Raw genomic sequence first — 11609 nt, 5'->3', positions numbered from 1 at the left:
GATAAAATAAGGTTAGGATTGATTTCTAACCAGTTGATTTATTTATGTAGCTGAAGACTGCTAGGTATTCACTTTTTCTGGTTTAATTGTATTATTTTACTAACGATTGTGAATGCTTCAGTTGATGTTTAGAGATAGCAGCAGTGGCAGAGGAAAGCATTGGAGGATAGCATGTATTCGAGTTATCACTTATATTTTGATGGGCGCATACCTTAGGCATGGCGTCTATATTTTGTCATGCCTATTTATTAAGGCGTTGGATATTTATTTATTATTTTGTATGCGCATGGGCGCACGATTATGATATTTGTATTTGGATATTGTATTGGGTATGCCTGACTCTTTGGGCGCTCGCCCATTAGCTTTATTTCTATTTGGCACTAAAGCAAACTCAAAAGCCAAAAACGTGCTTTTTTGTGATTTGGGCTATTTTTTTGAGCTTGAAGATGATTAATACATAAAATACATGCTTTGTGAGCGCTCATACAAGGCATGGGGGGAGATTGCACCCAATTGGTCTCTTGTTCATGTCGTGCATGCTTTCTACCTTGAGTTTTGTGCAAAAAGTAGAGTTCTTTTGTTCTTGGGGACCTTCCGGCATTCACTACGCGAGCATACAACATTCGATCTGTGCACCAGACGCGCCAAGGTCTTCATCCTCCGTTCATTTTGTCTTGCCCATTCTCCGGCTCTCTTCTTCATTTCCTCCATGCCTTCCCCTTGCATTTGCACCAAAGCTATGAGTCCTTGCTCCTGGTCTTTCAATTCTTTGCTCATTCTCTCTTGCTATTTTCTTTCTAAGTTCAGCTTCTTAGTCATGGTCTCCATCTCCTTATGATGTTGTTCTTCCCCTTGCTTCCTTTCCTCTTCTTTGGCGGCAAACTCCTCCATGCCTTGTTCGATCTGATCAATCTTTGCGGTTAGCTCTTCATGTTGCATGATCAAGAGTTTATACTCCCTCTACATTTTTACCAACTCCTGATTCTCATCTTCCAGCCGCCGCTGCCTCCAGCTTTACTCCCTGTTGTCCTTAGCCTTCAACTCCTGTTTAAGATCAAATATCTCCTTTTGTTGCATGGCTATCTGTCGGGTCTTTGCAAGCTGAAAAGCAGCTACCGACTCTTTTTCCACAGCTAACTCGGTCACAGCTATCTTCCTCTCCTCTTTATCTTTCTCTAGTTGAGAGAGCAATTCAGCAACATATTCGTCATAGTTAGCTGGTGGCATCATCGTCATGTGGATTGGAGTGGTTGAGGGCTCCACTTTCTGGCATTTTGGATCTTGTCTAGATTTGGAATCTATGCCCAGACTCTTCTGCCCCTGGCCATGGTTTTCATGCTCTTCCCTTGGGCTAATTCTTTATTAATGAAATATTGCATCTAGGCCACAAAGTTTGAGACGTCGGTCCTAGTGGGGATGCTTGGGGTGTGTAATAAAGCTGACATCTCATACAAGAAAATACACAAGATCTAACATATAATGCTGACAATAACAAGAAATGCTACTGCCATAGCCAAAATCCATGTTCCATATGAGATGTACAAATGGGAAAATAGATGGTATGCTGAGAATCAAGTGATGATAAGCTGCTATAGAATACTCACCTTCTACAATGGTGGACAAGGATACTCACCTCCAAGTAGGGTGGACATGGATATGCACCTCCATGAATGGTGGGAGGATGTGACCTCAAGAGCTCCACAAGGAGTTGTATTTCAAAATGATCAAAAGGTCCCCACATTTGGCCATACTCCACCCTAATTAATGTGTCTAACTCCTAAGCCTAGGTTAAATTTGCTTTATTACAAGCCATCTCGGCCTAAAGAAGCTTTGTCCTCAAAGCTTGAGAAAATGGGAAAGAATACAATGGATGAAATCTATAGTGAATTTCCTACATGCTGGCATAACCGGGCTGCCATAGTAAAATAGGCATAACTTTCGATAGACACATCCAAATTGGACAAATGATATGCCATATCGAAGTATATGATGTAGGCTACCCTCTCCAAGAAAAAATCCATGATTTTGACAAAGATAAATCATTTAATTCAATGACAGGAATTTAATACAGCAAGCTATATTATGCAGGAAAATCCATCTTCTTCAGCCTTTCTCCCATATAAACCATGAAGAAACCATGAGAACAAAGTATCATTAAGTTTTGTATGCAGGATGCCTTGCTGAAAATGACTTTCTCTTAGTATAAGACCACTCGGGTCATATGGAATACCGAGATAATAACCATCAAGAGAAGTAGGATTGTCATGAACCATAAATGTCAAACCACCCGGGTCAAAAGGAAAGAGAGAATCATCTCCATCATGACTACCCGGATCATAGGGAAAAGATACCTCATCATCATCATAAGGCATGTCTTCATTGATACTCTCATCAAAAGTATATGCATCCCAAACATTCTTCTCATGTACATCTCCATATGCATTCCAATCAATATCTTCTTCTATTGGCTGTAGCATACCAAAGTTGTCAATGGGCTGATAGAACCCGTCATGTGTTTCCTCAATATCTTCATGTGATGCCTCAATATCTTCATGACATATATGATCAACATAATCCTCTTCAACATCATCATGAAATATATGTAAACCTTGAGTTTGCTCTTCATGTTGTACACTAATGTACTCTTGATCAACTTTGTCATGTGTATCCTCTTGCTCTTCACCTTCATCTTCAGCTTTGTCTTCAGCTTCATCTTCATCTTCATTTTCATTTTCATCTTCATCTTTATCTTCAACTTTATTTTCAACTTTGTCTTCAACTTCAACTCCATAAAACTCTTGTTGTTGAACTTGGTAATCCCCTTCTTCATATTCACTTGAATCCTCCAAAACAATGGCTGTAGCAAAATGTTTGTTTCTGCAGTAGTTGTCATGACTAGGAGTCCACCGTTCTTTACATTTATAGCATATGAATTGCCTACACATTTCATTCAACTCTTGGTGAGGTATAAGCCTTCGTTGAATGCCATAGGGAGTAGGAAATTCTAGGACAACCAATACTTTAACATGCTTTGCCATGCATACCTTTATGTGACCACAAATATCCTTATCACCGCATTTATAACAAAACCCTTTTGAAGTGATATACTCAAACATGAGACTTGACACATAGGTGCCATGTACATTGTTGAATGAGAAAGGATGGATGGGTTCTTGTTCTTCAAAATGATTATCCATAGCGTATGCTGGCTGACCTTGGTACTCTGCATAGTGTATTCCATAGACATCATTTGCTCCCATATTTTTCTCATTTGCATAAGGTTGATGCTGCCCATCAGTCTCATGAAAATAACCATGATTATGATCATATGAATGTTGCCCCATATGGTAATTCCCTACATACTCTTGCTGACCATAAGGAGAATACCTATGAGATCTATCATCATAATAACAATGCCCTTCATGCACTTGATGTTTATAGGAATGCTGATGATTAGGTTGTTGCCTTTGAGACTGAGCATAGGTCTCACACTTACATGTCTGTATCCCCTGCTATACATGCTATCCATAGTGACAATGATACCAATGTAAATGATACTTTCAAATGGTGAGTCAAATACAACTCGCTAAGCACTCAATTGCATTTGAAGTTGTTGATGGACAGTTGATGCCTTTGCAGACATCTCCACTGCCTTCCTATACAAAACGTTATTAGGTTCCACATCAAAAACTTGTTGAAAACATTCTTCTGCCCTTGTGAAGTGCTCTTTGGCCTTTCGTGTATTTGTTAATAGAAATCCCTGTGAGGTATAGGGATTCCAGGATTCACTCTCTAGACCTCCTCAGGTTTAGAAATAGCATCTTCCACCAGCTTGATGGATTCTAAACAATGCAGGATGCATTCGCAAAGAATCTTAAAGGAAGAAATTCAAAGAAGGATTGAGTTGGAGGTTGAGAATGTTGTCTCGCAACAATCCTTGGCAAAGTTGCCACTCTTGTAGTAGAATCATAGAGATCTGGTGGATTTGAAGGAGAGAATATAGAAAGGCAAGCTCTCCTTAGGTAATGCAAGGGAAGTGGGTAGGTATAATGGCATTGAGTTCAGTGATGATGGGGATACATATGATGACGCTTCCATTATGCCTTCTGATGTTACAAATGAGAGCTATGAGCATCCAAGGACTAGGCTACCATCTCCCAAGCCTTTGTCAAGAGGCTTTAGCTTATGAAGTGTTCTTCAAAGGAAATTGGATGCACAACAGATAGCAGGTGCTATCATCTTCATATGCGAGTGTGTTCCAGAAAGTTCTCCACAGTCAAAACTAGATGCACCAAGTCTTGGAGTAGATGATAGGATTCTGCACATTCTTATTCCTGACTAGATCCTTAATTCGGTCACAGTTCTTATCGCAAACATGGCTGTTGCTTGTCAACTTGCACTGGCTTCCTCTACTGCTCTTTCATGAGCCTCTATGTGTGGATCTTTCCCTGGCTTTTGCTTCTCTTTTGCAAGCCTCTGTTGTAGCTCTTTCAATAGCAGCTCTCTCTCGTGCCTCTGTAGCTACGCATTCTTGTGCTTCGGCTATGATTCTCTCAACAGCAACTAGTGGATCTTTCCCTGGCTTCTGCTGCTCTTTCACAAGCCTCTGCTATAGCTTTCGCCCTGATAACTTCGTCTTCGGCCAGTCCGGTACCGGTATCAACTGGGCCAAGGGTCATTACACGAAAGGAGCGAAGCTCATTGACTCCGTTCTTGATGTTGTGCACAAGGACGCTAAGAACTGTGACTCCCTTCAAGTTTTCGAGGTTTTCCATTCTCGAGGTTGAGAACTGTGACTGCCTTCAAGGTTTCGAGGTTTGCCATTCTTTGAGAGGGGACACTGTCTTAGGTATGGGTATTCTCCTTATCTCTAAGATCAGGGAGGAGTATCCACACAGGATGATGATGACCTTCTCAGTCTTCCCTCTCTGAAGGTTTCAGACACAGTCATCGAGCCATACGACCCCACATTATCTGTGCATCAGCTCGTAGAGAATGCCGACGAGTGTATGGTTCTTGACAAAAAAGCTCTATATGGCATATGCTTCAAAACTTTGAAACTAGTGATGCCTACCTTCGGTGACCTGAATCATCTCATATCAGCTACTATGAGTGGCGTGACTTGTTGTTTGCAGTTCCCTGGTCAGCTTAACTCAGATTTGCGAAAGCTTGCTGTGAATCTGATTCCATTTCCGTGCTTGTACTTCTTCATGGTCGGATTTGCTCCCTTGACCTCTCCTACTTCACCAAACATGGTCCATTTGAACAATAGAGCTCATCTATGAACAAGGATATGGCACATCTCAGAACATGCACATTTTATGTTGCTGTCTTGAACTTGATGAAGAGAGTAATAGGAAGGCTAATAGAGCCAAATCTCTATTCTATAGGTTGCTCAAGAGGTCAAGAACCAAGTTATGGAGTCCATTGTCGTTGGAAGAGCCATGGTTGGAAGATTTAAGCAAGATATTGGCTATGGAGTATGAAGGGAGCTTGAAACGGGAGAGAGAAAGACTGTGTCTGAAAAGCAAACCCTTCCCTCTCAAAAGTAACCCCCACCAAACTCAACCTCAACTCAAGTTACCTGCATTTTGTCCATCTCTCTTCTTTTTTTTTTTTGAGCTAAAATTGAGCCACGACCTGTTAAAATTGGATGGAGCCCGCAATTGCCCACTGAATATTACCAAGATCCACCATCTTCAATACGGTTTGAAGTAGTACAGCAACCTGACTAGTCACTGTCAAGTAGAAACCAAAACCATGTAACTGTGTCTTCAACTCCAGTTACACAGAAATGATGTTTGTAACCAAATCTTCCATGAAAATGACCTCCCCAACCAGATCATTATCATGAAAATGATGGAATTAAAGCCTGCCTTGGATCAAAGCAAAGCTCTGATACCAATGTAATAAAGCTGACATCTCATACAAGAAAATACACAAGATCTAACATCTAATGCTGACAATAATAAGAAATGCTACTGCCATAGCCAAGATCCATGTTCCATATGAGATGTACAAATGGGGAAATAGATGGTATGCTGAGAATCAAGTGAGGATAAGCTGCTGTAGAATACTCACCTTCTACAATGGTGGACAAGGATACTCACCTCCAAGTAGGGTGGACATGGATATGCACCTCCATGAATGGTGGGAGGATGTGACCTCAAGAGCTCCACAAGGAGTTGTATTTCAAAATGATCAAAAGGTCCCCACATTTGGCCATACTCCACTATTTATAGCTAACCCTAATTAATGTGTCTAGCTCCTAAGCCTAGGTTAAATTTGCTTTATTACAGGGTGAGGGTGGCTGCTTTGGTGGTAGGAACAAGGAGGGTCGGGATAGGATGGATGGGGGCTTTACCCTTGCCTTCAGTGACGGTTGGCGGTATGGTCTCCAGCACCTAAGTGCTTGAGTCTGGCCCCTCCTTCCTGGGCGGGCTCAGAGCTCCTAGGTCATTTGCACTACTTTGTTTCTCTATAGATCGACGTGTGGCTTTGGCCATGTCTTCCTCCTCCTTCCTTCTCAACTCCTCTTCCTCAATAGCCCTTCTCTCCCCCTCTTCTTTTGCATTCCTAGATTCTTCCTCCAATTTATTTACTTCTTTTTTTTCTTTCTTCTTCCTCTCTTCGGCCTCCTATTTTGACACATTTCTTGGCTTCTTCCTTTGACTTTTCTACTTCCTGTTTCTTCTTCTTCTCCCTCTCTTCCGCCTCTTTGAGGGATTCCCTTTTTTCTCTCTTTAATTCCCCCTTCTCCTTTTTGCAGCCTTCGTCCTGCTTCTTCTTTTGTATCATCCTCTTCTTAGGTTTCTTTGCTTCCTTTTTGCTTGATTGTTCCTTCTGTTCTCCCCTGCTTCGTCACTTTCAGTCATGTCGCTAGACAACTCTTGGTCCTGGTGAGGGGGCAATCTCTCGGGTGTTTCTCCTTCTCCTTCCTCTACATCCTATGCCTCTTTTACTGCCTCCTGGATGAGGGCAATCAAAACACTTCCATAGCCGATGAAAGAGGCTTTGGATGAGGCTTTCTTCCTCTCAGTGCTTTTGGAGGCTAGGGACTCCCCGCCTGCTGGGTTGCTCCCCAAGGCTAGTGCTTTTACTGCCTGGTCTATGGTCTTGCGCACATAGCCATTCCAGTCAACCTCATCTAGGGTGCGAGCTGCCACATTCTCTAGCACATGCACGCTGATCCAGTGCATGAGGGAATTATAACGATGGCTGGAGAACAATGAGTGCACAAGTTTTGCCTGCATGTGGGCTTCAGCATCAGGGATATCCTGGATGCTGATGCCGTTGTTGGTCAGCACCTCTTCCCTCTTCATCTTAAGCATGTCATTGATGTCTCTTTTCTGCTTCTTCTCCACCTTAGGCTCTAGCCACAATGCCTTCTCCACCAAGGCTGGGTTCAAGGGTACTTGTACCTGTTTGGCCTTCTCCCCCCTTCCTACTGTTATAGTTCCACATTCCTGATTTGGGTTATAAGTTCTAAGGAATTCCACACACTTAGTGTGGTTAGGCTCTTGTGTGAACTTCTTGAGGTACTTAGCAAGGTTGCACTGCTCTACGACCTTCTTGGTTGCTTCCTCCTTGGCCACTACTTCCTTGATGTTATGGATGGTTCGAAATTTCAGTTGGTTGTAGACACAGCTTGCCAAGGAGATGCCGTACTGGGTCCTCTCCTCTTCCGTGAAGGGGAGTCGGTGGGCACGGTCTTGTTGCGACATCTTTCATTTTTGTCATAAACCATAATTCCCATTAGTGCTTTTAAAAATAATAATTTGCTGAAAAGAAAGACTTTATGTTTGTTGAATGAAAGCATTAAGATCCAACATAGATTCTTCCCTTCAGACTTTTTGACTTTTATTTCAAAGCTTTTGTGACATTCCTTCTACATCACCAATTTCTTATGTGTTTATGTGTTTGCTTGATCTTGATTGGTTTTAATTTGATTTACCTTACCCCTTTAATTTGATTCACCTTACGCTCTCCCCTTCCAGATTGAGAAGAATCCTTCCTAGGATTGAAGGTTAGGAGGTTAAGGGTATTCATTCAGATATAAGGGTTACTTGCGCATGAGCCAAGTATAGAATTATGGGTTATACTCCAGCTGAGCCTTGTGGTCTAGATCGAAGGGTCGGGTACTTACGTGTGTGATGTAAGTGAGGACATCCGTTAGGAAATTGTCAGAATCGACATAGCTAGCGATGTGTAGCTCTTCTTCGGTCAGGAGACAATCAAGATATGGGTGTCCTTTGATGTGCTCTTTCATGGGTCGGCCACAAAGAGTGGTTAACACTCTATATGAGGTGGGTGCAGGCGACATAGGTTGGGTCATACTCCGATGTCTTGATTGCGTAGTGCTGCTCAGCGTTGTTCATATTTGATATCCTTCGAGTTCCCACTGCAATCACAGAGTGTACCAGTTTCATAAAAATGGGGAGTCAATGTCAGCTAACGCTTTCAACTCCTCGACTACTTTGTCAGTGATGGAAGAAGTCACACGCTTATCGTAGGATGTAATGAGGCACTGTTTGATGGCTTGTTCTCTTGATATCTCAGTGCATAGAAACTTGATAGGTGAGTAATTCGAATTTTTCCCAGGAACAAGGCATTGCGCGAACTTCAGTTTCTAAAGAATCTTGCAATAGGCCTAAGTCCAAGTGGTCATAACTTAGAGCTAATGACATGAACGTGGCATTTAAGCATCTAAGACAAGCAATAACATCATCCCCTATGTCTTTGGGTAGGTCTGCGGGGTCAAAGAAGTTAAGAATGATTTCCACTTGTAGGAGGGTCTAAGGCCTGTTAGGTGGCTGGGGTTTGATGGGGCTAAAAGGCTTAGCGGCATATGGTGGCAGTTGTCCATGAAGGGGTGGTTGAGTCTTGTGGATGAGCGTCAGAGTAGTAGCTGCTACGGATGGGCTGCTACACTCGAATTAGGTTTGACAAGTCTTATTGGCACTAGTAGGGGTTGAAGTATGTAAAGGCATTTGTGGTTTGGGCCGATAGGATTGCTCAACTCTTTTGGGCTTATGCGTGGGTGAGCTTGTAGGAGGCGAGTCCTGGAAGTGCTACGGCTTTTGATTCTAAGGTTCTATGGGGCCGGGGGTGATCAAGCTTGAGGGCGGCATGTGAATAGTGCCTTGGGCCATTCAGGCCTTAGGGATCCATATCCAGGCATTTCCCTCATAGTAGCCTTGTGCGTGCAAGAGGGCTTTAGGAACCCATCTTGGCTTGATCATGTTTCGATTTCTCTAAGTGCGTCTTGGCCTCCTAGGTTTAGAGTTTCTTGTGTTACGAGGACGTGAGCATATACTAAGCAGTGGTTGCGGTTGTTTAGGCCTCCTAGGTTTAGAGTTTCTTGTGTTACGAGGACGTGAGCATCTACTAAGCGGTGGTTGCGGTTGTTTACGCCTCCATTGAAACTTAGGCTATTGGGCCTTAGCTTTTGCTACTATGAGCGGCGGCTTGTGAGATTCGTTGGATGATGGCTGAGCACTACCCCCCTTCGTAAACTTGGCTGCAAGTATTTCTATCGGTGGCCTTGCGGACTTTGATGAGGTTGCGTAGCCCTTGCTGAAGGCTGTAATAATGTGAATGTTGCCTATGGCAAGGTGGATGTGCTGCGACTCATAATCGACATTGTAGTGAGTTTGCTTCTTGAAGGTTCACCCTAGCAGCGACTCTGTGCCTGCGTCTTTAGTGTTTGGCAACATGTAAAAGATCATTGGTACAGTCTCAGACTCGATAGCAATAGTGGCCCTACACTTGCCTAGAAGTGCATATGAGCGGCCCCCATATGGGCTTAATTTGGCATTAGTGGGCTATGGTGGTGGTTTACCAAATTGGGTCCAATGATCGTGAGTTAAGACATCGAAGTTTGCTCCCTCGTCGATTAAGGCATTGAAGGCAGATGTTTGCTTGGCAGTGACCATGATGTGGAGGTATGCGTGTTCTACAGCTTCCTCATCCTTCATCAATTTTCGTGATTGTGGCGACTCATATCTTGACAGGGGGTTCTTACATTGGTGGCTCATGCAACGGATGTGTGGGAGGGTAGTACTTCTTAATGTGACTACCATTGAAGAAGCCTATGCCCTCGCCATCTAGAGTCTCGAGCTCAACGTTGCCAGTTCGACTGATTGCATGAACTTTGAAAGGCCCAAGACCTCTAAACTTTATTTTTTGCTTGTGTTCTTTAACTGAGTACAGGAGCACTAAGTCACCATGTTCAAAGTTGCACTGCTTGACATGCTTGTCAAACCAGCTCTTGCGTCATGCCTTCTCGCATATGAGTGCATGAGTGGCTAGAAGGCGAGTTTTTGTGAGAGGCATTCAAGTTCAACCAAGTGTTGCATCCATGCCTCCTTCCCTTCTCATCGTTCTTGAAGCGCTATTCTCAGGCTAGGAACGAAGAAATCTACTGGTAGAATCGCCTCAGTCCCATAGGTCAACTTAAAGGGAGTCTGGTTGACAATTGTTTTATAAGCTGTATGCTAAGCCCACAAGACTGCCATCAGCTTGTTATCCTAGTCATTGCACGAGGCAGAGATTACTTTGGTTAAGACATCTACAAGGATATTATTTATGGATTTTTCTTGCCCATTTGCCTAAGGGTAGTATGGAGAGGATTTTCAATGGATAATTAGAAAGCTGGATAGAAGATGCGCTATCACTTCATTGATGAAGTGCGTGTCCTAGTTACTGACTAGTTCGATGGGGCAGTTGAATCATGAGATCACCTACTCCCATAAGAACTTGGCAGTCGTTCTAGCGTCATTCTTTTGTGTCGCTCTCGCTTTTGACTACACATTTTACATTGCTTCATATTTGGAATTTTACAAAAAAGTACAAAAGCAAAGTGTCAATTTACAAAGGATGTTTCCATGTTTAGCACATTTTTGTGCCTTTATTTGCACTGATTTCCTGGTCATCATTTTCTCCCACGCTTAAGTGTGAAGCGTCCCCGCGAACAAAATTGAAGAAGAACCACGATCAGCTTTTTGAAAAATTTCATTTTCAATCTTTGGTCTTCATTTCTTTTCTTGAATCTTCTTTGAATTGTCATTGGATAAAGAGGGGAAAAACACAAAAAATAGAAATACACAACTAGGACGTTGAGCCTAGGTCACAAACACTCCACAACAAAAATTCACCAAGCACACAAAAGATAGGGCTTTCAACCAACTTGCACACAAAAATCACTTCACACTGATAGAAAGAAAAAACAACCATACCATAAAGCTCATAATAAAAACCCAAGAAAGACAATCATTCAACATACCCTCACTAAGGATAAAACATTAAAGTTCTCCCACCCAATTTATGGATTTTAGAAAAGGACAGGAAGGGATGTTTTATTTTTTTAAAAATAACAAAAACTAAGAATTGGACAAAGCAAACGTTATAAAAGGTTTTTGTGCATTGGAGATTGGTGATCTTGGTGGTATCATTTTCAGGTAGACTGAGAGAAGGATTTTATAATTAAAGATTTAGGATGTTGGCTTTGGTGATGTAAAGGTTTAGAGGTTGAAAAAGAATTACTCCAGAATTTGACATGTGGATAAGGGATAAGTCAAAGACATTGTGATAGGAGGAGATTGAATACA

The 11609-nt window shown here is 42.4% G+C and overlaps 1 pseudogene; it reads left to right on the top strand.

Moving 5' to 3' along the window:
- Positions 1-4544: 4544 nt before the first annotated feature.
- LOC148011612 (tubulin beta-2 chain-like) lies at positions 4545-5285 on the top strand (annotated as a pseudogene).
- The last annotated feature ends 6324 nt before the right edge of the window (positions 5286-11609 follow it).

The sequence above is a fragment of the Lygodium microphyllum genome, chromosome 28, assembly GCF_053477565.2.
Source record: "Lygodium microphyllum isolate KBCC chromosome 28, Lygodium_microphyllum_v1.1.10, whole genome shotgun sequence".
Lineage (NCBI taxonomy): Eukaryota > Viridiplantae > Streptophyta > Polypodiopsida > Schizaeales > Lygodiaceae > Lygodium > Lygodium microphyllum.
This window is presented reverse-complemented; position numbering and strand designations above follow the sequence as displayed.